We start from the raw sequence: 27,155 nt of genomic DNA, 5'->3' as shown, positions 1-27,155 counted from the left end.
CTTCTTTTGATTTCTAAATGATAACCTTGCCAGCTGGCATACTGTTGGTTGTAGTTTTTTTGGTTTCAGCACTTTGAATATATTATGCCACTCTTTGGCCTGCAAAATTTGTGCTGAAAAGGTCAGCTGGAAGCCTTATGGGGCTTCCCTTGTCCATTCCTAGTGTTTTTCTCTTGCTCTTTTTGGTTTTAGGTTTGGGTGTTTGGTTTGTTTGTTTGTTTTTGTTTTTAGAGAAGAGGGGAGCAGGGGAGAAGAAGGAGAGGGAGAGAGAGAATCTTAAGCAGGCTCCATGCCCAGCATCGGCTCAATCTCACAACCCTGAGATCATGACCTGAGCTGAAATCAAGAGTTGGATACTTAACCGACTGCGCCACCCAGGCACCCTCTCTTGCTGTTTTGGAAAATTGTCTCTTCATCTTTAATCATTGGCATTTTTAATTATTATGTTTTGTGGTGTGGACCTCCTTGGCTCATCTTTGTTTGGAACTCTCTGTGCTTTTTGAAGTTTGATGTTTCTTTTTCTCTCCCCAGGGTAGGGAGAAATGTTTCAGCCGTTATTTCTTCAAATTAGTTTTTTATCCCTTCTATTCTTCTTCTCCTTCTGGGATTGCTAAAAATGCAAATATTTGTTCATTTGATGCTGTCTGGAGAGATCCCTTTACCTATCCTCATTTTCTTTAAGTTCTTTTTTTTTTTTTTCGTTGTTCAGCTTGGGTGCTTTCCATCACACTTCCAGATTGCTGGATCTGTTCTTCTCTGCATCCTCTAATCTACTGTTGATTCTCTCTAGTGCATTTTTCCTTTTGGTTATTGTATTTTTCAACCCTGATTGGTTCTTTTTTTAAATTTGCTATCTCTTTTAAAAATATTTTATTTATTTATTTGATAGAGTGGAGAGCACAAGCAGGGGAGGGCAGAGGGAGAGGGAGAAGCAGGAAGCAGTCTCTCCCACTGAGCAGGAGCCTGATGGGGCTCCATCCCAGACCCTGGGATCATGACCACCTGAGACAAAGGCAGATGCTTAACCGACTGAGCCACCCAGGCACCCTTAACATATTTTTCTGTCTCTTTGTTGAAGTTCTCACTTCAAGTTCATCCAATTCCCAATTGGTGAACATCTTTATGACCATGACTTTGAACTCGTTATCAGGTAGATTGGTTATCTCTGTTTCATTTAGTTCTTTTTCTGAGGTTTTTTATCTTGTTCTTCTTTTGATCATATTTCTTGTCTCCTCATTTGGTTTGACTTTCTGTGTTTGTTTCTATGAATTAGGTGGAACAGAAGCCATTCTAACCTTGCAAGAATGGTCTTGTGTACGGTCATCCCCTGTAGACCATGTGTGCCTGGTGACTTTGGCTGATAGCTGAGCTGTGGCTGCTGTGTGCTGGGATCCTAGGGCACTCTGTGCTGGGCTGTCCTTGTGGGAATGCTCAAGCTGGATTGGGACAGCTGGGGTAGTTGGGGCTCTCTATGCACAGGGTGTCCTGGTAGGGCAGTTGAAGCAAGTGGGAGCAGGTGGTGGTCTGCCGGTGCTCAGCACAGTGGATTCCCTCACCCCCTGGCAGAAACCGAGGCATGAGCTGGTGTGTCCTGGTGGTATCACTAGAGCCAAAGCAGACATGAGCCAGGAGGTCACAGAGTGCTCTGTGCCAGGAGTGCCCTTAGCAAGTCATCTGGGGGCTGAAGTGGTGTGGCCTAGAGAGTTCTGGGGTACTTTTGCCCCTTTATGTCAGCTGGAGTTGTAGTGAGTTGTTGGACCAGGTGTTTCCCACTGTGCAGTGCACTGGGGCTGTTCCTTTGGTGGGACTTCTGACTGGGGCCTGGGGCTCACTGAGGTGTAGGCCAGTTACGCCTGGCCCCTGCTCCCATCCAGGCTATCAAGGTGGTGGGGCAAAGTAAAACCATGGCACTTGGCAGGCCCTGTGACCCAGGAGAGAGTTCTAGTAGCTCCCTGCCATTCGGTGGAGTTCTGAGGCGGAGTCCTTTATATTCTAGTTGCTCTTTGCCACAGCTTTTCCTCTGCCCGGCAGATGAATCTGCTCATGGTCCCTCAGTACTCTCCCCACTGCAGTTTGCAGCATTGGGGGTGGGATTCTCATTTGTGTCTCCATCTCAATGTTCTCTCTGTGTGGTCTCCCTATCTTTTGTTGTGCAGAAGCTGTTCAGTCAGCTTCGTTCTTCTTCAGGAGGAATTGCTGTATAAGTGGGGTATAGATTTGCTATGTCCATGAAGGAGGTAAGTTCAGGATCTTCCACATTGCTATCTTTGGGGCAGAACCCTTTGGAATTTTCTACACAGACAACAGTCATGTCATCTGCAAACAATGACAGTTTTATTTCTTCCTTCCCAATCCTTATACCTTTATTATTTCTTTTATTGAGAATTCCTGGGATGGTGGTTATTACCCCCAACCTGAAGGGAGGAACCAGTACTGTACGAAATCACCAGAAATCATACTGGCCCTCCAACACCCCCTGGCCAACACGGAAGAGGAAAGTCGCTTTCCTTGAAAATTGGCCAGCTCCCAGCCCATCCAGGAAGGGCGGGAGAACAGACACAGAGGGGACTATGACATGGTACTAGGGCAGGATGGGGTCTGTTGACCCCACACTGGCTCCAAAAACCAGGGGAAAAGCAGATTCAATTTTTCTCTGGGGGTGGGGAGTTCTCCATCACTAGGCTCATTTCTACCCTTGACAGGCCAAGTCAGTTTTCAAAGTGAAAATCTCATCCTGTACATTGAGCACAAGGTTTTCAGCAGTGAGATACAGTTCTGTGATGTGTGCCAGTTGTCTTGAGATGTTCTGGCTGCCTGGATCTTGCCCAGTTTGATAGCCAGATTCTCAGTCAGGGCTTCTCCAAGATCGTGGTGGCCTCAGCCTCACCTTTCAGCCTACACAGCCTCTGCTGCTATTCCTGCTTGCTTTTCCACCTAAACCTGGCCTCCCTGACTTCCTGATGAGCTCTTGTTTGGCTTCCGAGCAGCTGTGTACTTCTCAGCTAAAGCTCAGCCCTGTGGGATGACTACATCATCCAGGATATGGCTGAATTCCTTGGCCTCTGTGTCAGCTCCCCACGATCATGATATTCCTTTGGCCTGCTGTGTAATCAGCTGGCGAGGTGTTGAACTTGGCCACGCCATCCTTGAGCACCTCCTTGACAGTTGATGGCAGTCCTCTCATTCCTCCTAGTCTAGCCCTAGGCACTGGTACATGCTGGAGGTTCTACTCAAGGTTGAGACAGCATCTGCAGGTCTTTGGTGCCTGTAGGAGAGGAAATTTTTAGGGTCTGGCCTGAATGTCCTAGTAGATGATGGGGTACTGGAACCGGATTCTGAAGTGAAGGCCCTCATCCGACAAAGAAAATGGCTCGTGCCCACTTTCTATGGTGAGACAGACTCATGGATGCTGTGGTGGCCATGGTGCGATCTCCCCAGCAGCAACTTTAGCACCTTGCTTCTCGTGTCCCTGGGCCTGAGGGCCACCATCCTGTGTCTTTCAAGTTCTGGGCCATTATCTGATCATGAAGTCGGTGGCCAGCCCCAGAGGCAAGAAGGGGTGCCGGTCTGCCTCACCTCACCCATTTTAGAGATTGCACCTTTCACATGTGGGTCATAGGAGAAAGGACACCAGAAGTGCCCCAGTCTGTATCCCTTTTCTTGCCTTGTGTTGTCTTCTTTACATTAGCTAGGACGTTGCTGTTGAATAGGATTGATGAGAAGGGATATCCTTTCCTTGTTCCCGATGTTAGCAGAAAAGCATTCCTAGTTAATCACCAACAAGTGTGATGTTTTATGTACATTTTTATAGATGTTCTTTATTGAGCTGGAGGAATTTCCCCAATATTCCTACTTTGCTGAGACTTTTATAATGAATTGCTTTTGCATTTTTGTCAAATGTTTTTTATGCATTGAACGACATGACCTTTGATCATATGTTGATGGATGGGTTAATTAATTGGTTTTTGCATGTTGAACCACAGATTTACATACCTGAGTGAAATCCCACTTGGCTGTGGTATATAATTCTTTTCATACATCGTTGGATTTTATTTGGTAAAAATTTGTTGAATATTTTTGCATCTATGTCAGGAGATATATCGGTCTGTAATTTTCCATTCTTGTAGTGTCTTTATCTAATTTGGTAATAGGGTAATGCTGGCCTCATAGAATGAGTTAGAAAGTGTTCTGTTCCATCTATTGAGTTTTTAATGAAGATTTATTTATTTGAGAGAGAGCACATGCACAATACGAGAGCCGGGGTGGGGGTGGGGGGCTGAGGGGCAGAGGAGAAAGAGAGAGAGAGTTTCTGCTGAGTCCCCACTGAGCACAGAGCCTCCAATGTGGGGCTCGAATGCTAGGACCTATGAAATCATGAACCTGAGCCGAAACCGAGAGTCAGATGCTTAACCGATTGAGCCACCTAGGCACCCCATCTACTGAGGTTTTCTTTTGTTTTGTTTTGTTTTTTTTTTGTTTGTAACAGTTTTATTGGAACAGAGCCCTGCCCATTTGTTTACCGATCATTTATGCCTGCTTTTTTTTTTAATGATTTTTTATTATATTATGTTAGTCACCATACAGTACATCCCCCGGCTCGGCGCGGGCGCTCCGATGCATCGACTGAGCTTTAATGTGCAGAATCATACCTTAATTGCCAAGATTGCTGAACATTTTATTTTGGAATCATGCTGTCATATTTCTTGCTTTTAATTTTTTTAATTATTTGTAATTTAACCACATATTCACACATGACAACATAATGTGGGTATATATAAATGCCCCCCTTTTTTAGTGCAGTCTACTATTTTCCCTACTTTGGGCTTGAATTTCCACCTCCTTCCTTTCTAAAAAAGAAGCCCTCATTAACCCATTTTTTTTAACAGTCTAGTATGTATCCTTCACATTTTTCTGCATTCTATAATCCATTACAATAGATATACACATGCATGCGTATATAAACACATACGTAGATTTTGTCGTTGCTACCAAATGGTATCCTTATTAATCCTACTTTTCCATATCTTGTATGTTATATGTAATGATAACCTTCTGTAAATGTCTCCAAGCTAATCCTTGTATAGTTCTAATTCATTGTGTTTTTTTAATTTTTTTATTATGTTATGTTAGTCACCATACAGTAAGTACATCATTAGTTTCTGATGTAGTGTTCCATGATTCATTGTTCCATGATAACACCCAGTGCTCCATGCAATACGTGCCCCAAGCTTAATACCCATCACTGGCCTATCCCAATCCCCCCACCCCCTCCCCCTCTGAAGCCCTGCTTGTTTCCCAGAGTCCATAGTCTCTCGTGGTTCATTCTTCTGTTTACCCTCCTTCATTCTTTCTCCCTTCCTTCTCCTAACGATCTCCTGCTATTTCTTTGTGGTGTAGGTATATTATAGTTTATTTACCTTTCTTGTTTTGATGAGCCTTTGACTTGTTTCCAGTACTACTTCATAAACATCCCTCACATGTATGACTTTATATACTTGTGTTTGTATTTATAGAGAGTCCTTATATATATTGTGCTTATATATTATAGAGATCTAGGAGTTGGATTACTAAGTACAAGGGGTGTGTGTGTGTGTGTGTGTGTGTGTAGTTTTAATACATGGTTTTGCTGTTTTGGCCCTTAAGTTCCAAAAGTCTTAAGACATGAGATTTTTCCCACCAATGTATGAATAACCTCTTCCTGCATCCTTACTGGTAATTAGAATTTTAACTCTCAATGTTTAACACCATGTATGTAATCCAATAATCTCATTATTTTCTCTAATTTGCATTTATCTCACTACCATAGAATTTTAGCTCCTCTGCCCATATTTATTAATTTATTGGCAATTTAGATTGGCTACCTGTGAATTCCTGATTCTTATCCTTTTCCCATTTTTCAGGTTATGGTCTTTTTCTAGTCAGTTTGTCAGACTACTACTTTCTATATGGTTTGGATAGTAAACCCCTTGTCATCTTTATTAAAAATATATTTCCTGATTTGTTGGTTGTTGGTCTATTAATGCTATCTTTTGTCATTCAAAATTTTCATTTCTGTATATAGTCAAATGTCAGTCTTTAATTTTTTTTTAACCTTCAGAGATGATTTCTCTGACTCCTATATTGTGTCATCTAGCTTCCTAGCTTTTCTTGCAACATTTGTATTCTTTTGTTCCTATATTTAACTCGAATTCATCTGGATTCTGTGATGTACTGTAGTGTACGTGTAAGTATACGATGGCAGTTCAATGTTATTAACAGTCAATTATACGTGGAATTTAATCACCACCTTCATTTTATGTTAAGTTATATATACATATACGTAATTATATTGGCATTATAGCATATTGGTATCCACTTTGCAGTCCTCTCACTATTCCTTTTCATAATAACCTTGCCTACTCTTGGTCATTTATTTTTCCAAATAAAACTTTATTTATTTTTGCTTTTTTATTTTTACTTATTTTTCTTATAATGATTTTTTATTATATTATGTTAGTCACCACAGTAAGTATCCTCGGTTTTCGGCGGGGCGCTCATGATTCATTAGTTGTGTATAACACCCAGTACCATGCAATATGTGCCCTCCTTACTACCCAAATAAACTTTAGATTATTTTATATAATTCCCAATTAAGAAATCCTGTGCATTCTAGTTAGTATTGAAATTAATTATATTCTAATTTTATGATATTAATGAAATTTCCTCATCCAAGAACATAGTTTATTCTTCTAATTGTCGCCAGATTTTTGTTTTCTTATTCTTCCAAGAGATTTTGGTTTTTTGGGTTTTCTTCATACTGTATTCTGCTTTTCTTGTCAAATTTATTTCTTTTTTTTTTTAATTTTTATTATGTTATGTTAGTCACCATGCAGTACATCCCTTGGTTTTTGATGTAAAGTTCGGCGATTCATTATAGTTGGTCGTATAACACCCAGTGCCCTATGCATATGCCTCCTAATACCCATCGCCGGCCTATCCCAATCCCCCACCCACCTCCCCTCTGAAGCCCTCAGTTTGTTTCTAGAGTCCATGTAGTCTCTCATGCTTCATTCCCCCTTCTGATTACCCCCTTTCTTTATCCCTTTCTTCCCCCTCACTCGATCTTTCCTCACAGTTCTGTTCCAAAGATGAGAGAAAAACTTCACATGATAATTGGTATTTCTCTGCTTTGACTTATTTCTTAATACAATATTTATATTGTCTCACTCATAATAAATGGAATGTTTTCCCCAGTTCCTACTTCCTCTCCCTAACTTTTATTTAAGCTCTACTCTGAGAATCTTGTTTTAATGTTGTCAAAGGTTCAGAAGCAGATTACTGATTTATTTTGGAGATGCAGAAAAAGGTTAAATCACACAGTTATATGGTCCAATTCTTAATGGAGGAGATTTAGTAAATTTACCCAAATTCATCTAAACATCCCTCCGTTGTATGTCTTTCATTTGCTTCTCCAGATCCATTTCCAAATCTTCTGCACCTTGCTGTTTGCCCCAGGAGTTGACTTAGCCTTCTGGCTTCTGACTGAGCTTGTCCAGTGCCCTGTCAGGTCAAAGGTGGTAGGAGAGTGGTGTTGCACATTTATGCCACTGAGCCCTCCTGTAGGCTCGTCCTCTGCCGGCCGCTCCTCAAATGAGGTGCCTCTGTATAGTGTCCCTCTAATACTTAGCTCTTGAGCTTGGGATATATATTAAAAGTTCTTTCCCCTCACTCCTTTGGGCTCCCTGAGTTGCTAAATCACCCTTCAGTTACTAGCCTGGAGTGCCGATTATCCTTTTTGTTTTTCTTATACCCCCTGCCCACACCTCATTAGTCTTTTATTAAACTCTCCTGAAATTACCCAATTTGAGTGTTATCTAGAGCTCCCTGCTGTGACCCTGACTGATCCATACCAACTCCATTTATTATTTCCTCCTTCCTCTCATACCGTCTGACTCTGAGACTCAGAGTAACTTAGATGCATCAGATGGCAAAAGCTTTTGGGTTAACTTCAATACATAGTTTGAGATGTCTAAGAGGAAACATACTATGCATGATCTGGAGATGTTCGTCTCAAGTCTTTTCTAAAACCAAGACTGTAAGGCTATAAGCTTACCCAGGAAAATTCTGTTCTCTGACTGTACAGGACACTCGCCCAGGCTCCATCATTTCTTTTCACCCAAAAGTATTAACTCCCTTCTCTCTCTAACAGGCTGGAATGCACTCTCAAGAAGGAGTAGGATTCAGTTTTACTTTATTCTTGCTGCATTGCAGAAATCCAGATACCTTGCTTTGTCTTCTCCCTCTCAAAAAAAAAAATTCCTCACGGCTTCAAATCTTCTACATAGTTTTCCAAGTGTTATAGGGATATAGTAGAAAGTTCTATACAAATTCAAATACAAATTGGTGTGCATGTTAGAAAAAGTAACAGTTGTCAAATGTGATATCTGTTCCAAGATTTGTTATTACTAGCTGCTGTGAGTGTGGACCTTTATTCTTGTTTTTAGTCTGATTCCTGATTTATGAAATGGAATCCTTCTTCCCGGCTCACTGTAAAATATATGATAGTATTTGGGGAATTTTTATTTTATTTTTTTAATGTTTTTTATTATATTATAATTAGTCACCATACAGTACATCCCTGGTTTTTGATGTAAAGTTCGATGATTCATTGGTTGCGTATAACAATCAGTGCAATTCATGCAATACATGCCCTCCTTACTACCCATCACCAGCCTATCCCCATGAATTTTAAAACAACGTATCTAGTGTGTGTGTGTGTGTGTGTGTGTGTGCGCCATGGTGCACGCAAGACGCCGTTAGTGTGCTTAAGTGGACAGGCAGGCATGCACACCCACACGCCAGTGTGGTGGCAGGGGTGTGGAATCCTGCTTTTCAACTTGCTCTGCCCTGTCCTTTAATATGATATAAATGTGTATTTGTTTGAATTAGTAAATCCCTTCCGTAATTTCCAGACTGGCAATTGATTTATTGTCAACATAAAAACAGTTGATACTTTTTAATTTTATTTTTATCTTTTCAGTTGACAAACCCCAATGGACACACAATAGAATCTTTCTTTAACCAAAAAGTACCTGGGCCTGCCGGGTGGCTCAGTAGGTTAAGTGTCTGCCTTCAGCTCAGGTCATGATCTCAGGTCCTGGGGTCGAGCCCCGTATGGCTCTCCCCTCGGCGGTGAGTCTTTCTCCCTCGCTCTCTGTGATCTCTCTCGCTCTCACTCTCTCAAATAAATAAATAAAAATCCTTTAAAAATAACCAAAAAGTACCTTGAAGAAGCTAAACCCAAGTGGATTTGTTGGCCAGATTTCATGGACCCTCTCTTCAGGGCTTTGCCTTGAAGAAGTGAGTCAGTTCAGAGATATCCCAGGGAAATCTCCAGCGTGGGAAAGATCAGGCCTATTCTTCCAGAGATTACAGTTTCAGAATGATGGCCGATGGGATTGCTTCTCCCACAAGGGAGATGAACTATGAATTGCTTGAATGTGACAGGAGCTCTGATGTGAGGGCAAACTCTGTGTCATCAGAGGAAGATCCTATTTGTGATAAAAAGCCCCATTTTATGATTCATATAATCCTAGTTTTGAGCCCAATGCAGAGTATAGAAGACACAGAGGGTCTGAATACAGAGAAACCTTCCGAATGCAATGAATGGTAAACTTTCAGCAATAGTTCACATCTTGTTAGACGCCAGAGTCGCCACATACAAGGAAAACCTTATAGTGTAATGAATATGAGAAAGCCTTCAGTCAGCCATTCTTAATAGGAAATTCAGAGTGAGGAAATCCTTGTGGGGTGTAGTCTGTGGAATAGCATTTATTTGGAGCTCACATCTTATTCAAGTAGCATCAGAAAGTCATAGTAGAAATACCATATGAGCGAAGAATATGGAAAAGCTTTTGGCCAGAGTTCATACCTTTATTGAACAAAACAGAATTTGTAGTGGTGTAAAGCCCTATTTGTGTAGCCCATGTGGAAAAAAAAAGATTAAGGTGGAGATCTGCTCTTAATGACCAGAATTCCATAATGGGGAAAAGTCCTATGATGCAACCACATGTGATAAAGCTCTTTGTGCAGATATCTCACCTATTCACCATCTTCGACCACAGTGAAGAGAACTCCCATGAATGCAATGAGTGTGGAAAGGCCTTCAGTTGGAAATCTCATCTTGTGGGACATCAGAAAATCCACAATGGAAAAATCTCTGTAAATAGAGATTACGGAATAGGTTCCAATCAGAACCCAGGTTTTGTGGGTTAAGCAAATTTTGGTCTCTAGAAGCATGTTGCTGTGGGTGGAATTAGACAAAACACAGTACTTAAACTAACACTGATCATAATGAAGAAAAGACTAAAAAGAGTAACCATTATTTAGTGCTCAAGTGTAGACAAATGGAGACAAAACTTGAGTCTCATTTACAGGTTTATTAGGTTTCAGATAACCCGAAGCTGAGCCAGGCCCATAATAGACTGTAAAATTCTAATATGCTGATTTTTATAGATTTGTTAACAATTCCAATGCCATTTTGATTGTCCCAAAGGTAATTGAGGCAGCAGCATGGCTCTCCATCACATACTTCCACTTACCACCACTGAAAACCATGGGTACATCTGCTGACTCTCTGAGCACAGTTTCCTCATCTGTCAAACAGGAATAACAACACCTATCAACATTGGGAAGGTTAGCAAAGATTCTGCATATGAAAATTTCTTGTATAATGTGTGGCACATACTAGAGGTGCCATAAATTACATTAATTATCTCACTTGTTCGATTTGTGCTTGCCATCGGTTCCATTAGAACCAGCACAGCCTGTTTTCTTTATCTTTATTGTGGAGTGCTCTCACTTTTTATAGACATCTTTGTACAGTTGAAAGAGCCTGGGCTTATGCTGTCAGATATACTACAAGCTTTCTAGCTCTGTGGACCTTAATGTTCTTCTGAGCTTTACAATGCCCTTAACTGTAAAAATGGTGATGGTAATGACTGTCTGGCAGGATCGAGGGATAAATTAGAATTACTATATAGAGAGTACTTGGCACACAGTAGGCACGTAATAAATCACACCCGTCATCATATTCTCTACTACGAGTCTCTCTCCTTAGAATAAATTTTCATAGCTGTGAAACTGATTCTAGCTCTCAATTGTTAGTGATTTCAAGCATCTCATTCTCCCTCAAGAAAAGAGAATGTATCCACACGTAGGCTTTATAGCAGCTTGTAAGACTGGGATTCAGGGCTCTGCAATTCTGATTCAACCTTCCTGTGTATTGAGTATCTCCCATGTGCCAGGCGATTGACATAGATTATCTGCAGCCTCTACAACTCTGCCTCTTTGGGCAAACTGAGTGAATACTATCTCCATTTGGCCAATAAGAATACTGAGGTTCCAAGAGGTTGAATAACTTTCTCGAGTGTTTCTGAAGCCAGCATTTGAATACAATTTTGACTGTCACCAAGGGCTATGGTGATGGTACCATACTACACTGGTAGCCATTTGTTTTACTGAATGCCTACTGTGTCCCCCAGCACTGTGCTAATAAGACACACATGAATTACACTGGATTTTCAGAAAATGAGAAAATTGAGGCTCAAAGAGGGCTATTTCCCCCATATGACACAGTTGGTATTGTAATAATAAGTGCTATCATTTCTTGAGGGCTTATTGCATGCCAGGCACTACAGTAGATTCTTTTTTTTTTTTTTTTTAAAGATTTATTTATTTATTCTACAGAGATAGAGACAGCCAGCAGAGGGAACACAAGCAGGGGAGTGGAGAGGGAAGAAGCAGGCTCATAGCGGAGGAGCCTGATGTGGGGCTCGATCCCATAATGCCGGATCACGCCCCCTGAGCTGGAAGGCAGACGCTAACCGCTTGTGCCACCCAGGCGCCCACTACAGTAGATTCTTTTACGTAAATTTTTTGTGTTTGCTTTGCAGAAGTAAGTTTGTGTAAATTTGTTTTGCACTTTAAAAAAGGGACAACTGAGGTTCAGAGAGGTGAAGTAACTGCCCTAAGATGACACAGTGACTAAGCAACACAACTGGGATTTGAAGCCACTATTTATTTTTTTCTTTTCAAGATTTTATTTATGTTCAAGTTAACATATAGTGTAGTATTACTTCAGGAGTAGAATTTATGAAAGTGATTCATCACCTGCATATAACACCCAATGCTCGTTACAACAAGTGCCCATCACCCATTTACCCCATCCCCCCACCCACCTCCCCTCCAGCAACCCTCAGTTTATTCCGTATAGTTAGAGTTGCTTATGCTGGCCTCCCTCTCTCTGTTTTTTTTATCTTATTTTTCCTTCCCTTCCCTTATGTTCATCTGTTTTGTTTCTTAAATTCCACATATAAGTGAAATCGCATGGTATTTTTCTTTTCTGTGACTGACGTATTTTTGCTTAGCAAGCATGATATTCTTAGAAGTTCCATCCACACTGTTGCAAATGGCAAGATTTCATCCTTTTTGATGGCTGAGTAATATTCCAGTGTGAGTGTGTGTGTGTGTGTGTGTGTGTGTGTGTGTGTATCACATGTTCTTCATCCATTCATCAGTTGATGGACATCTCTAGGCTCTTTCCATGTTTTGGCTATTGTTTAGCATCACTATCCGCATTGGGGGTGCATGTGCCCCTAGGACTCTCACTCATATTTTTGTACCTTTTGGCTAAATAATACCTAGTAATGAAATTACTGGGTCATAGGGCAGTTATATTTTTAACTTTTTGAGGAACCTCCACACTGTTTTCCAGAGTGGTTGCACTTCAGCTTGTATCCCCACCAGCAGTACAAGACGGTTCCGCCTTCTTCTGCATTGTGGCCAACATCTTTCATTTCCTGAGTTGTTAATACGTTAGCCATTCTTGACTGGTGTGAGGTGGTATCTCATTGTGGTTTTGATTTGTATTTTCCTTCTTTATGACAAGTGGATATTGAGCATTTTTTCACATGTCTGTTAGCCATTTGGAGAAATGCCCGTGTCTTTTGGAGAAATGTCTGTTCATATGTTCTGCCCATTTCTTAACTGGATTTTTAAAATTTTTTGGACATTGAGTTTGATAACTTCCTTATCGGTTTTGGACACTAGCCCTTTATCCAATATGTCATGTACAAATATCTTCTCCCATTCAGTAGTCCGCTTTTAGTTTTGTTGATTGTTTCTTCGGGCTGTGCTATGCAGAAGCTTTTTATCCTGATGAAGTTCTCGATGTTCATTTTTGCTTTTGTTTCCCTTTGCCTCCGGAGACGTGTCTGCAAGAAGTTGGCGCGGCTGAGGTCGAGGAGGTTGCTGCCTGTGTTCTCCTCTAGGATTTTGATGGCTTCCCTGTCTCAGCCACAATTGAGTCTTTCATCCATTTTGAGGTTTTTTGTTGTTATTGTTGTTTTTTGTGAATGGTTGTAAGAAAGTGGTCCAGTTTCTTTCTTCTGCACGTCGCTGTCCAGTTTTCCAACACCATTTGTTGAAGAGACTGTGTTTTTTCCATTGGATATTCCTTCCCTGCTTTGTGGAAGATTAGTTGGCCATGGTGCCAGGGTCCATTTCTGTCTATATATTCTGTTCCATTGATCTATGTGTCTGTTTCCGTGCCAGTACCATACTGTCTTGATGACTACAGCTTGTAATAGAGCTCGAGGTCAGACATTGTGATGCCCCCAGCTTTGGTTTTCTTTTTCAACATTCCTTTGGCTATTTCGGGTCTTTTTCTAGCTCCATACAATTTTTAGCATTGATTGTTCTGGCTCTGAAAGTGCTGGGTGTTATTCTATTAGGTATTGCATTGAATGTGTAGATTGCTTTGGGTAGCATAGATGTTTTAACAATATCCGTTTATGATCCCTGAGCATGGAATGTTTTTCCATTTCTTTGTGTCTTTTTCAATTTCTTTCATAAGTGTTCTATAGTTCTCAGAGTACAGATCTTTTACCTCATTGGTTAGTAATTATAGTTACCTAGGATAACCCTAGGTATCTTATGGGTTTTGGTGCAATTGTAAATGGATCGATTCCTTGATTTCTCTCTTTTTGCTGCTTCACTGTTGGTGTATAGAAATGCAACTGACTTCTGTGTATTGATTTTATATCCTGCAACTTTGCTGAATTCCTGTATCCATGCTTGCATGTGTTGTTGGAGGCTTTTTGGGTTTTCTTTCTTTTTCTTTTTCTTTCTTTTGAGGAGACTCTGTTTTTTGTTTAAATTCAATTAGGCAACATATAGTACATCATTAGTTTCCCAGATGTAGTGTTCAATAGTTCATCAGTGGCATAGAACACCCAGTGCTCATCATCATATCACGTGTCTACGTTAGGAGTATCATGCGTCATCGGTGAAGACTGATAGTTTGACTCTTCCTTGTCAATTCTGATGCTTTCATTTCTTTTTGTTGTCTGATTGCTGAGGCGTAGGACTTTCAGTACTATGTTGAACAACAGTGGTGAGATCAGACATCCCTGTCGGTTCCTGACCTTAGGGGAAAGTTCTCAGTTTGTCCCCATTGAGGATGATATTAGCTGTGGGTCTTTTTGTATATGATCTTTATGATGTTGAGGTATGTTCTTTCTTTTTCTTTTTAAATTTTATTCACCTGTGTGTGTGTGTGTGTGTGTGTGTGTGTGTGTGTGTGTGTGTGACTTGAGAGAAAGAGAGGAGCACAAGCAGGAGAGCAGGAGGCAGGGGGAGAAGCCAGTTCCCTGCTGAGCAGGGAGCCTGATGCGACTCGATCCCAGGACCCTGGGGTCATGACCTGAGCCGAAGGCAGACACTTAACTGACTGAGCCACCCAGGCATCCCAAGGTATGTTCTTTCTATCCCGTACTTTGTTGAGTGGTTTTTATCAAGAAAGCGATGCTGTACTTTGTCAAATGATTTTCCTGCATCTATCATGTGGTTCTTTTATCCTTTCTTTATTAGTGTGGTGTATCATGTTGATTGATTTGGTAGTAGGTATTAAACCACCCCTGCAGCCCAGGTTTGTAGCCACTATTTTCTGAATTGGTGTCACTGCTATTATCTTATAGCAAAATATCCCTCAACCCTATTTCCCATGGCTTCCACCAAATTGCCTCTTGTGAGTACAAGAGTTGTGGCTAACTAGAAGATAGCAGAGGCAAACAAAAGGTTTAAGGAAAGACTGAGCACATCACCTGGAATGATGGCCTCCATGACGCACTGCACCCTGCTACCACCCCAAAACTGTGGATACATCTGCTGACCTCTCTGAGCCGTCAGTGTCCTTGATTCGTCAAACAGAATAACAGCACCTTTATCAACGCCGGGAAGATTAGGTAAGTTCCTGTATATGTTATGTTCTGATATAATGCATGGCAACATAGTAGATGTTCAAGCAGAACAAAGTATGATATCCCAAATTCTTCGTCTCCACAACCACAAAATTCACACATTGGCGGGAACACCTTAAAAAATGGAAGAAATGAATATTAAATCATTTTTTATCATCACAGAACTAGACAAAAAGCACTCCTGCTCCATAATAGTCCATGATTCCCATTGCTGTCAGGATGGCCCAAACATCTTAGCATGACTAGAAGTCCTCTAGGATATAGTCCCTTCCTATGATTTCAGCCTTTTCTGTCTTCAACCCTATCCTTCCCAAACTTTGCGCCCTATGCTCCATGAATCATACGGAATATCCCAGTTGTCTGAAAGCATCATACTGTCTCTCATTTCTGGGCACTTAAAAAAATGTGTTCTCTTCCCTATACTTCTGAAATGATCTTCACTGTACTAATTTCTATTTATCTTTCCATATGTCTGTGAAGCCATCTGCTCAAGAAGCCTTCTGTAGCTAGCTTTGGCTGGGTTAAATGCTCCATCTCTGTGCTTTCCTAGTGCTCAGAGTGTTATAGTTGCTGGTATCCTCAAGCTCTCAGTGTTCTCTTTGAATAATCTGTTTACTCAGCTATCTCTTCCATCTCTGAGCTCCTTGGAGGGGCTGATTTTGTTTTTGTTTTTGTTTTTTATATAATAATTTTTTATTATGTTATGTTAGTCACCATGCAGTATATCCTTAGTTTTTTGGATGTAGTGTTCCAGATTCACATTTGCGTATTACACCCAGTGCTCCATGCAATATGTCCTCCTTAATACCCATCACTGGCCTATCCCAGTCCCCACCCCTCCCCTCCCCCTCTGAAGCCCTCAGTTTGTTTCCTGTGAGTCCATAGTCTCTCGTAGGTTCATCTCCTTCTGTTTACTCCCTTCATTCTTCCCTTCATTCTGCTACCGATCTTCCCTGCAATTTCTTATGTTCCATAAATGAGTGAAACCATATGATAATTGTCTTTCTGCTTCAATTTATTTCACTTAGCATACTCCTCCAGTCCCATCCATGTTGCTGCAAATGTTGGGTGGTCATCCCTTTCTGATGGCTGAGTAATATTCCATTGTATATATGGATCACATCATCTTAATCCATTCGCCTGTTGATGGGCATCTCAGCTCCTTCCCACAGTTTAGCTATTGTGGACATTACTGAAGTATGGATCATTGGGGTGCATATGGCCCTTCACTCACATCTGTATCTTTGGGGTAACACCCAGTACTGCAATTGCTGGATCATAGGGTAGCTCAATTTTTAACTTTCTAAGGGACCTCCACACTGTTTTCCAAAGTGGCTGTACCAATCCTTGCATTCCCACCAACAGTGTAAGAGGGATCCCCTTTCTCCACATCCTCTCCAACATTGGTTGTTTCCTGCCTTGTCATTTTTTGCCATTCTAACTGGCGATGTGCATCTCAATGTGGTTTTGATTTGACTTCCCCCTGGTGGCTAATGATTTTGGACATTTTTTCATGTGTCTCTTAGCAATTTTTATGTCTTCATTGGAAAAGTGTCTGTTCATATCTTCTGCCCATTTTTTGATTTGATTATTTGTTTCTCATGTATTGAGTTTGAGAAGTTTCTTTGTAGATCTTGGATACCAGCCTTTATCTGTAAAGTGTCATTTGCAAATATCTTCTCCCATTCCGGGCTTTGCTTCTCTTAGTTTTTTTTTTGATCGTTTCCTTGGCTGTGCAGAAGATTTTTATCTTGATAAAGTCCCACAAGTTCTTTTATCTTTTGTTTCTCTTGCTCTTTTGAGGTAGCGCCATGAAAAAGTTGCTGTGGCCAATGTCAAAGAGGTTGCAGCCTATGTTCTCCTTTCTAGGATTTTCATGATTCCCTGTCTCACATCGAAGTCTTTCATCCATTTGGAGTTTAGCTTTGTAAAGTGGTGTGAGAGAGTGGCCACGTTTCATTCTTTTTCTCTGCATATAGCTGTCCACTTTCCAGCACCATTTATTGAAGAGACTGTCTTTTTTCCACTGGATGTTTTTTCCTGCTTTGTCAAAGATTAGTTGCCCAAAGAGCCAGGGTCCATTTCCTTAGTTCTCTATTTGGTTCCATTGGTCTATGTGTGTCTGCTTTTGTGCCAGTACCATGCTGTCTTTGTGAGCACACCTTTGTAGTATAGCTTCAACTGGCAACGTGATGCCCCCAGCTTTGTTTTCCTATTCAACACCCCTTGGCGATTCGGGCCTTTCTGGCTCCACACAAATTTAAGGGCTGTTTGTTCCAGTTCTTTGAAAAATGTCATTGGTATTTTGATCGGGATGGCATTGAAAGTGTAGATTGCTCTGGGTAGCATAGACATTTTCACTATGGTTATTCTTCCGATCCATGAGCATGGAATACATCTTTTTGTGTCTTCAATGTTTTTCAAGAGTGATTTGTAGTTTCTAGAATATAGATCCTTTATGTCTCTGGTTAAGTTAATTCCGAGATAACGTATGATTTTTGGTGCTATCGTAAATGGAATGGATTCCCTAATTTCTCTTTCTTCAGTCTCACTGTTCGTGTCTAGAAATGCACCGTTCTGAGCATTGATTTTTGTATCCCGCCACATTACTGACTTGCTCTATAAGTTCTAGTAATTTGGGGGTGGAGTCTTTTGGGTTTTCCATATAGAGTATCGTGTCATCTGCGAAGAGAGACAGTTTGACTTCTTCTTTGCTGATTTGGGTGCCTTTTATCCCTTTTTGTTGTCTGATTGCTGTGGCAAGGACTTCTAGTACCATGTTGAATAATAATGGTGAGAGTGGACATCCTTGTCGTGTTCCTGATCTTCAGGGAAAGGCTTTCAGCTTTTCCCCGTTGAGAATGATATTCGCTGTAGGCTTTTCATAGATGGTTTTAAGTAAAATTGGAGGAATGCACTCTCTATCCCTACACTCTGAAGGGTCCGACCAGAAAGGATGCTGTATTAAGCCAAATGCTTTTTCTGCATCAATTGAGAGGATCATATGGTTCGGTGACTCTTTTCTGTTGATGTGATCTATCACACTGATCGATTTGCGAATGTTGAACCACGCTTGTAACTCCAGGGATGAATCCCACTTGGTCATGATGGATAACTTTTAATGTACTGTTGGATCCTATTAGCTAGATCTTGTTGAGAATTCTTGGCATCCATATTCCTCAGGGATGTGCTCGTCTGTAATTCTCCTCTTTGATGGGGTCTTTGCCTGGTTTGGGGATCAAGGTACTGGCCTCATAGAATGAGTTTGGTAGTTTTCCTTCTGCTTCTATTTCAAACAGCTTCAGGAGAATAGGTATTATTTCTTCTTTTTGAATGTTTGGTAGAATCCCCTCAGGAAATCCATCAGGCCCTGACTCTTGTTTTTGGGGGAGGTTTCTGATCACTGCCTCAATCTCTTTATAATTAATCGGTCTGTTTAAATAATCGCTTCTTCCTGTTTCAGTCTTGGTAGTTTATAGGTTTCCCCAGGAAAGCATCCATTTCTTCCAGGTTGCTTAATTTGTTGGCATAAAGCTGCGGTGCTGATAAAAGTTTCTAAGTACCCTTCCTATTTCATTGGTGTTCGGGCTGTGATCTCTCCCTTCATTCATAATTTTATTAATTTGGGTCCTTTTCTATTTTTTGAATAACTCTGGCCAGTGGCTTATCGATCCTATTTATTCTTTCAAAGAACCAGCTTCTAGTTCTGTTGATCTGCTCATGTGCTCCTGTTTCTAATTCATTGATCGCTGCTCTAATCTTGATCACCTGCCTTCTCGTGCGTGGGGTGGATTAGGCCTGTCCCTCTGTTGCTGTTCCCGCTTCTTGAGGTGAGAATATAAAAACTGCATGTTAGATTTTTCTATTGTTTTGAGTGAGGCTTGGATGGCTATGTATTTCCCCCTTAGGACTGCCTTTGCAGTTTCCCATAGGTTTTGGACCATTGTGTTTTCATTCTCATTTGTCTCCATAAATTGTTTAATTTGATTTTTGATTTCCTGGTTTATCGAGTCATTCCTGAGCAGGATGGTTTTTAGTCTCCAAGTGTTTGAGTTTCTTCCAAATTTTTCCTTGTGATTGAGTTCCAGTTTCAAAGCATTGTGGTCTGAGAATATGCAGGGAATAATTTCAATCTTTTGGTATCGGTTGAGACCTGTTTTGTGACCCAGTATATGGTCTATTCTGGAGAACGTTCCATGTGCATTCGAAAAGAATGAGTATTCTTTTGTTCTGGGGTGTAGTGTTCTATATATATCTATGAGGTCCATCTGGTCCAGTATGTCATTCAAAGCTCTTGTTTCTTTGTTGATTTTCTGCTTAGGTGATCTGTCTATTGCTGATAGTGGAGTGTTGAGGTCCCCTACTATTAGCGTATTTTTATCTATATGTCTCTTTATTCTGGTTAAGAGTTGGCTTGTGTATCTTGCTGCTCCCCTGTTGGGGGCATAGATATTTATAATTGTCATATCCACTTCTTGGATATATCCTTTAAGAATAATATATTGTCCTTCTGTATCTCTAACTACAGTCTTTAGTTTAAAATCTAATCTGTCTGATATGAGAATTGCTACCCCAGCTTTCTTTTGAGTTCCATTGGCATGAAAAATGGTTTTCCATCCCTTCACTTTCAGTCTGGATGTATCTTTAGGTTCAAAATGAGTCTCTCGTAGGCAGCAAATGGATGGGTCATGTCTTTTTATCCAATCTGTAACCCTGTGGTATATTATGGGAGCATGTAGGCCATTCACATTGAGAGTGATGATTGAGAGAGATGATTTTAATGATGTCATGTTGCCTGTGAAGTCTTCATTTCTATAGATTGTAAATTTCTGTTCTGTATCACTCTTGGGGCCTTTTTACGTTTATAGAACCCCCCTTAATATCTCCTGTAGGGCTGGTTTGGTGGTTACAAATTCCTTCAGTTTCTGCCGATCCCAGAAGGTCCTTATCTCTCCATCAATTCTGAATGACAGCCTTGCTGGCTAAGGGATCCTTGGCTGCATGATCTTCTCACATAGAGCTGTGACAATACCCTGCCAACCCTTCCTGGCCTGCCAGGTCTCTGTAGACAGGTCTGACGTTATTCTGATATTTTTCCCTCTCTACGTAAGGATTTTCTTCCCCCTGGCCGCTTTCAGTACTGTATCCTTGGCTCTCATATTTGCCAATTGCACGATGACGTTCGTGGTGTAGGCCTGTTCTCCTTGATCTTGGGAGGGGTCCTCTCTGCCCCTTGGACACGAATGCTTGTTTCCTTTGCCAGAGTAGGGAAGTTCTCGGCTACAATTTGTTCAAATATCTCTTCTAGACCTCTCTCTTTCTCCACCCCCTCGGGGATGCCGATGATTCTGACATTGGAACGTTTCATTGAGTCAGTAATCTCCCGTAATCTACATTCTCGTGATTGGATTTTTTTGAGCCAAGTTTCCGTTTTAACTTTCTCTTCTCCCATCCCATCTTCCAATTCAGTAATTTGTTCTTCTGCCTCATTTACCCTGGCCATCAGAGCGTCTAGTTTAGACTGCATTTGATTCATAGCATTTTAAATTTCTGCCACATTTCCGTCCTTAGAGATTCTATATTCTCGTTAATATTTTTGTTAATATTTTTTTCAAGCCTACACATCATATTGACCATTGTTACTCTGAACTCCATTTCTGACAATTTGGTTATATCCATATCCATCATTTCTGTGGCAGAGGCCACAGTCTCTGTCTCCTTTCTTTGCTGAGGGTTTCTCCTCCTCGTCATTCTGATGAGGAGAGGTTGCGAGGATGCCCAGAGCCCAAATTATTGACCAGGACCCAGGCAGTGTGCACTTGTTTTATAGGGACCTTAGGGATGTGGGCTTCTTGATTTTTTTTCAGCCTGCCTTCTGAGGGAGGGGCCTGCCGCACTGATACTCAGGCAACACTGTTTGGGTAGAGTCACCCCATCCCCTGTGAGGGGGGATGGGGATGGGCACAATGTGAGCCGGTATTTCCGGGCTTTTGTTCTCTAGTGGCTGTCCCTGGCGGTTTTCTGTGCCTCTTCTGAGAGTCAGAGCTGCTGTGGCCGTATCCTAGCCTCTGTCTCAGAACAGAGAGATCGCAGTGCTCTCTCCACTGAGCTCTCCTGGCAACTCTAACTCTCTTTCCGTCGGTGTTGCTAAAATCCCCGCAGCTTCCTGGCATGTGCGCCCCACAGCCACTCTCCCCGCCCTCGTTTCCAGGGCTGGCACGTCTCTGTCCTTTGTGCTTCTAACACCACCAGCCGCCCTCAGTTCCTGCCTGGGCTCCCGAGCTCCCTGTTTCGGTGTGGTTTGCGCACGCCCCGGAGCGTCAGTTTTCCATCTGGTTGCACGCGTGCTCCCGAGCTCCCGGTGTGAGTCCGTTTCCAGTGAGCGCTCCGGAGCTCCGGTTTTCAGTCTGGTCGTGCACGTGCTCCCGAGCTCTCCGTTACAGTCTAGTTCGAGTGTGCGCTCCGGGTCTCCGGTTTTCAGTTTGGAGGCGCGCACGCTCCCGATCTCCCGGTTTTAGTCCGGTTCCAGTGAGCTCTCCGGAGCTCTGGTTTTCAGGCTGGTCGCACACGTGTTCCTGGGCTCATGGTCTCAGTCTGCTCTCTAGCGATTGCCGGTCCCTGGGTCTGGCCAGCTCTCCAGTGCAGGTGGCTACTGCTTCCCGGCTCCGGAGTGCAGGGGCTCCCTCCCCCTTCAGCTTATCTTCCGTTAACTCTGCGCAGATTCACGGCTCCCCACTTCGTACCTCAATACTCAGCGCTGGAGATGTTTGTTTGTATCTTCCTGCATCTCAGGCTGATCTCGTGGGTGTTCAGGATGGTCTGGTAGATATCCAGCTTGATTCAGGGGACCAGCTGAAGAAGGGGTCCCCTACTCCTCTGCCATCTTTTCTGTTCTCGGGGACTGGATTTTGAAATCCATAGTGCCTAGAACACAGTAGTGCTGAATAAATGCTTCTTCAGCAATTATTGCTGATACAAGCAAGACTGTTTAATGAAGTGCAAGTTTCAGACAAAAACTTTAATTGTGGTAAGAACACTTAACATGGGATCCAGCCTCTTAACAAAATTTGACTGTATGGTATTGGTGACTTTAGGTTCAATGTTGTATGGAAGATCTCTACAGTTTATTCATTTTACTTAACTGAAACTTTATGCCTGTGGATTAATAACTGCCTATTTTCCCTTCCCCAAGTCCCTGTTAATTACCATTCCAATTTGATTTTATGAATTTAACTATCTTAGATACCTCATATAAGTGGAATCATGCAGTACTTGTCTTCTTTTGGTCTGGCTTATTTTACTTAGCATACTACCCTCAAGGTTCATGCATATTGTCACATATTGCAGAAGTTGCTTCTTTCTTAAGGCTGAAAAGTATCCCACTGTATGTATACACCACATGGCCTACCTTCGTGGCCGACCTTTATTCTTTTGCATGTGGACTTTCAGGTTTTCCAACACCATTTGTTGAGGAGAGTATCCTTTTCCTATGGAATGACCTTGGCACCCTTGTTCAAAATCAACTGACCACATGCACAAAGGATTATTTATGACTCTTCTATTCCATTGGTCTGTGTGTCTGTCTTTATGCCAGAGCCACACTCTTTCGATTACTGTACCTTTGTAGTAAGTTTTGAAATTAGGAAGTGTGAATCCTCCACCTTTGTTCATTCTTTTCCAAACTGTTTGGTGTCCCTTGAGAGTCCATATGAATTGTAAGATGGATTTTTCTATAGCTGCAAAAATGTCATTGGTAAATCTGACAGGTATTGCATTAAATCTGTAGAACGCTTTGGGTACTACTGACATCTTAACAGTATTAAGTCTTTCAACAAATGAACATGGTATATCTTTCCGTTAATTTATGTCCTTTTAAAATTTCTTTCAGCATTTTTTTGTAGTTTACTTTTTTTTAAGATTTTATTTTTATTTATTTGAGGAAGAGTGAGTGAGTGAGAGAGAGAGAGAGAGAGAGAGAGAGAGAGTGCACACAGAGGCTGGGTGCCGGGGAGAGGCAGAGGGAGAAGCAGACTCCCCGCTGAGCAAGGAGCCTGACGAGGGGCTGGACCCCAGGACCCCGGGACCATGACCTGAGCCAAAGGCAGATGCTTCTCCGACTGAGCCCCCCAGGAGCCCCCCCCCCAGTTTTTTGTAGTTTTCAGTGTATAAAACTTTCACCTCGTTGGTCAAGTTTATTTGTAAGTATTTTATTCTTAAGATGCTGTTGTTGTTGTCGAGTTTAGAGTTTTTGTAAATTCCAGTAAGATGTGTGGTTTGAAAATATTTTCTCTAAGGATGTCAGTTGTCATTTCGTCATTTTAACATGTGCTTAGGTTAACACTGTTTCCCTCACAGACTTCAGTGAGCTTTTTTTTTTCATGCATTCGAAATATGGTTAGAAGTTTTTGTCACATTCTGCATTCCATTCTGCTATTCCTGAATTCTTTCTAAAATTTGGGATACGTTAAATTTCATTCTGTGTGCTTTAAGTCTCTATGGATTGTGACAGCTGCATAGTGTCCTGTAAACACCAATCAAACATTACACAGTCTTAGTCTGCTCAGGTTCCTATAGCACAATACCCTACACTCGGTGGCTCAAACAACAGATATTTATCTCCCACAGTTCTGGACGCTGAGAAGGCAAAGATCAGGATACCAGAACACCAGAGTGTTCTCCATGAGNNTGGCTTGAAGATGGCCTCCTTCTAGTTGTGTCCTCACTTGACAGAGTGAGAGCGAGCTTTGGGCATTTCCTTTTCTTACAAAGACACTACTACTCTCATCATGAGGGCCATACTCTCATCCAAACCTAGTTAATGGCCACCTCCAAATACCATCACACTGGAGGTTAGAACTCACATGTGACTTCTGAAGGCTGGGGGCACAAACGTTCAGTCCATAACACACATCTTACAGTAGTTTCAAAGCTCCTTTACCTATTCAAGTTCCCCTCCCACAACTCCTGCCAAGCACTGACTGCTTCACGATCTCTAGTTTTGCCTTTTCCACAATTTCTTGTAATTGGATCACACAGAGAATACACACATGCGCGCGCACACACACACACACACACACACACACAGCCATTTGAGACTGGCTTCTTTCAGTTATCAATAGGAATTTAGGCTTCATCCGTGTCTCTCAATGGCTTGAAAGATCATTCCTTTGTTTTGCCAAATACTATTCCATCGTATGGATGCACCAAGATCATTTTTTGTTTTGATGTAGTGCTCAATGATTCATCATTTGCATATAACACCCAGTGCTCATTACAACATGTGCCGTCCTTAATACCCTTCACCGGGCTACCCCAGGACCAAGATCATTTATTCATTCACCTATTGATCCACACACCTTGGTTGCTCCCTGCTTTGCAATTATGAATAAAAGTGCTATAGACATTGGTGTGTAGGATTCTGTGCGGACTGACAATGTTGGACTTTGCTGCTGCCCTGTGATCCTGGAAAACAATGAAGGCTAAGAGATCTCCCCGGTTTGTGTTCCAGGAAACTGCTTACTGCAAGGAGTCTTCCTTCCCCATGTGACTCAGGCAAGAGTCACAGGTGCCCCCTTGTTTGCTGTGGCAAAACCAGACACGGTCCCTCCAAACTCCCATTCCTCAACTCATAAACGATTAGCTGAACTACTTGTGTTTACTGAACACCTGGAGCAAAACACTTGTCAAACAGACTCTGCTTAAGGTTCTGTCCTTTCCCAGGGTTTTTGAACTTTGACCCACCGGCAGGCAGAGCCCGCGCACAGCCCCTTCTGAGAGTAGGCTGGCTTCAGGGTGAAGGATTCCTTGATTCACTGTCTGCTCACACCACCCTTTCGTTCCATTCCTCCACCCTAGGTTCTCTGGGTCCTCTCTGTAAAGGAAAGGGCCTTTTGGCCGAACTCTTGGGATGCTTGCTGATCTTCTGGTCAGAGTATTCTCTGTGTTATAATAGTGCCTCTCCCCACCCCTTTTCCTTAGCACGATCCTTTAAATAGTGTTCTCCTTACTAATTCTGGATTAGTTCTGGAGGCTGATTTTTATTTGACAGGAGGTAAGTTTTTAAATCAGTTGGGCAAATACTTAATAGTATGATTATTGGCTCCTATTACTGTAAGACTCTGTTTGGCTTTGGTAAGGACCTATCAAACTGTCTTCTAAAGTTGCTGTATGATTTAGAGCTCCAACCTTAAATGAATGACTGCTCCTGTTGCTCTGCATGCTCACCAGCAGTTGGTTTTGTCAGTTTTTTGGATATTAGCCATCTGAATAATGTGTAGTGTTCTCATTATTACTTTAATTTGCATTTCCCAAGTGCCAAATGATCTTGATCATCTTTTCATATGCTCCCTTGCCATTTGTATATTTTAATTGGTGAGGTGTCTGTTCAGATCTTTTGCCCATTTGTAATTGAGTTATTTGTTTATTAGTTGTTGAGTTATATCAGTTGTTTGTATATTTGGATACGAGTCCTTTATCAGACATGAGTTTTAGCAAATATTTTTCTTCCAGTCTCTGGCTTGCCTTTCATTTCTTAACAGCCTCTCTTGAAGAGTGCAAGTTGGTTTTTTTGTGTGTGTGTTTTGTTTGTTTGTTTGTTTTAATAGAGTCCAACTCAGCTTTCTTTTTTTTTTCTTTTTCGTGGATGCTACTTCTGGTGTTCTGTATAAAAGCTCAACAGCAAACACAAAGTCATGTTGATTTTTTCGTATGTTTCCTTCCAGATGCTTTATATTTTGAATTTTAAATATAGGCCCTTGGTCCATTTCGAGTTAATTTGTGTGAAAGTGTCAGGTCTGGGGCTAGGTTCAACTTTTTTGACCTTGGACTCCAAATTGTTCCGGCACCATTTATTGAAAAGACTAGTGTTTCTCCATCAAATTGTGCTTGTACCTCTGTCAAGTTCAACTGAGTCATATTTGTGCAGGTCTGTTACAGGTTTGCTGTTCCAATGCACTGAACTCTGTGTCTGTTCTTTGCCAATACCACACTGTCTTAATTACTACAGCTTTATAATAAGTCTTGAAATCAGGTAATAAGAGTCCTGGACCTTTGTTCTTCTTTTTCAGAATTGTGTTATCTATTCTAGAGCTTTTGGTTTTCAATATGGGTTTTATGTCAGTATGTCAGTATCTTCAGAGAGCTTCCTGCAGTTTTTATGGGCATTCTGTTGTTTCTATAGATAAGTCTGGGAAGAATTGAAATTTTAACAAGTGCAAGTTTTCCAATCCATGTGTATGAAATATCTCTCCTTTTACTTAGATTTTCTTTGAGTTCTACGTCATTGTTTGTGGTTTTCCACAAACAGATCCTGTATATATTTGATATATTTATACCTAAGTACTTCATATATAGGGTTGCTATTGTAAAAGGTAGTTTGTGGGGGGGGGATGTTAGTTGGATACTAACCCTTTATCCAATTAGAAAATGGGCAGAAGACATGAACAGACATTTCTTCAAAGAAGACATGCAGATGACCAACAGACACATGAAAAGATGCACAACATCACTCATCATCAGGGACATGCCAATCAAAAGCACAATGAGCTATCACCTCATACCTGTCAGAATGGCTAGCTCCCAAAACATAAGAAATGACAAGGGTTGGCGAGGATGTAGAGAAAAAGGAACCTTCGTGCACTGTTGGAATGAAAACTGGTGCAGCCACTGTGGAAGTATGGAGGGTCCTCAAAAAATTAAAAATAGAAGGATCATATGATCCAGTAATGGCACTACTGGGTATTTATCCAAAGAGTGCAAAACACTAGGTCGAAGGGATCTATGTGCCCCTAAGTTTATTGCAGCAGTATTTACCATAACCAAATTATGGAAGCAGCCCAAATGTTCATTGATAGATGA

At 41.5% G+C, this 27,155-nt stretch overlaps 1 pseudogene; it reads right to left on the bottom strand.

Annotated features, from left to right (window-relative positions):
• Positions 1-2,689: 2,689 nt before the first annotated feature.
• Positions 2,690-4,647, bottom strand: LOC121103414 (annotated as a pseudogene).
• Positions 4,648-27,155: the final 22,508 nt, after the last annotated feature.

This window comes from Ursus maritimus, assembly GCF_017311325.1.
Source record: "Ursus maritimus isolate PB19 chromosome X unlocalized genomic scaffold, ASM1731132v1 scaffold_X1, whole genome shotgun sequence".
In the NCBI taxonomy this organism is placed as follows: Eukaryota; Metazoa; Chordata; class Mammalia; order Carnivora; family Ursidae; genus Ursus; species Ursus maritimus.
The sequence above is the reverse complement of the archived record's forward strand: the minus strand, read 5'-3'. Positions and strand labels throughout refer to the sequence as shown.